At 43.1% G+C, this 1697-nt stretch overlaps 1 non-coding gene across 1 annotated transcript; it reads left to right on the top strand.

The window, feature by feature from the left end:
• Positions 1-962: 962 nt before the first annotated feature.
• On the top strand, positions 963-1070 carry LOC127745102 (small nucleolar RNA R71). Its single transcript, XR_008006297.1, has one exon. It is a non-coding gene; the product is annotated as a small nucleolar RNA R71 (small nucleolar RNA).
• Positions 1071-1697: the final 627 nt, after the last annotated feature.

Raw genomic sequence — 1697 nt, 5'->3', positions numbered from 1 at the left:
TACAGAGAGGGGCATGAGGTTTACACTTGACCCTAAGTCACACAGAGCCTTCTTAAATGTCATGGTGCCTATGGTACAAGGTATTGAAAACTTCCTAGGATCCTGTCTCTTTTGAGGCAGTTTCTGCCTAGACAAGTCATCCAGTTCTTTGGTGAGCAAAGGGGGTTCATCCTCCCAAGTCTCATTTCCAAATAACTTGTCATTTAGCTTCATGATTGCTCCAAGGTATTTAGCAACTCGCTCTTCAGTGACATACTCATCCTCTTCAGAGGAAGAATACTCATCAGAGCTCATGAATGGCAGAAGTAAGTCCAATGCAATCTCTATGGTCTCATTTTGAGCCTCAGATTCCCATGGTTCCTCATTGGGGAACTCATTGGAGGCCAGTGGACGTCCATTGAGGTCTTCCTCAGTGGTGTTCACTGCCTCTTCCTCCTCTCCTAGTTCGGCCATGTTGATGGCTTTGCACTCTCCTTTTGGATTTTCTTCTGTATTGCTTGGAAGAGTACTAGGGGGAGTTCAGTAATTTTCTTGCTCAGCTGACCCACTTGTCCCTCTAAGTTTCTAATGGAGGACCTTGTTTCAGTCATGAAACTTTGAGTGGTTTTGATTAGATCAGAGACCATGGTTGCTAAGTCAGAGGTGTTCTGCTTAGAACTCTCTGTCTGTCTGTTGCTGAGAAGATGATGGAAAAGGCTTGCCATTGCTAAACATGTTTCTTCCACCATTATTGTTGTTGAAACCTTGTTGAGGTCTCTGTTGATCCTTCCATGAGAGATTTGGATGATTTCTCCATGAAGGATTATAGGTGTTTCCATAGGGTTCTCCCCCATTTCAATTAGTTCTTGAGCTTCTGTAGGCGTCTTCTTCAGATGAAGAGATCCTCCAGCAGAGCTATCCAAAGACATCTTGGACAGTTCAGACAGACCATCATAGAAAATACCTATGATGCCCCATTCAGAAAGCATATCAGAGGGACACTTTCTGATTAATTGTTTGTATCGTTCCCAAGCTTCATAGAGGGATTCTCCTTCCTTCTGTTTGAAGGTTTGGACTTCCACTCTAAGCTTACTCAATTTTTGAGGTGGAAAGAACTTTGCCAAGAAGGCATTGACTAGCTTTTCCCAAGAGTTCAGGCTTTCTTTAGGTTGTGAGTCCAACCATGTTCTAGCTCTGTCTCTTACAGCAAAAGGGAATAGCATAAGTCTATAGACCTCAAGGTCAACCCCATTAGTCTTGACAGTGTCACAGATTTGCAAGAACTCAGCTAAGAACTGATGAGGATCTTCCAATGGAAGTCCGTGGAACTTGCAATTCTGTTGCATTAGAGAAACTAATTGAGGCTTAAGCTCAAAGTTATTTGCTCCAATGGCAGGGATAGAGATGCTTCTCCCATAGAAGTCGGGAGTAGGTGGAGTAAAGTCACCCAGCACCTTCCTTGCATTGTTGGCATTGTTGTTGTTTTCGGCTGCCATGGGTTCTTCTTCTTTGAAGATTTCTGTTAGGTCCTCTACAGAGAATTGTGCCTTAGCTTCTCTTAGCTTTCGCTTCAAGGTCCTTTTAGGTTCAGGGTCAGCCTCAACAACAATGCTTTTGTCTTTGCTTCTGCTCATATGAAAGAGAAGAGAACAAGAAAATATGGAATCCTCTATGTCACAGTATAGAGATTCCTTGAGGTGTCAGAGGAAAAGAAAAAT

The sequence above is a fragment of the Arachis duranensis genome, chromosome 2, assembly GCF_000817695.3.
Source record: "Arachis duranensis cultivar V14167 chromosome 2, aradu.V14167.gnm2.J7QH, whole genome shotgun sequence".
Taxonomy (NCBI): domain Eukaryota; kingdom Viridiplantae; phylum Streptophyta; class Magnoliopsida; order Fabales; family Fabaceae; genus Arachis; species Arachis duranensis.
This window is presented reverse-complemented; position numbering and strand designations above follow the sequence as displayed.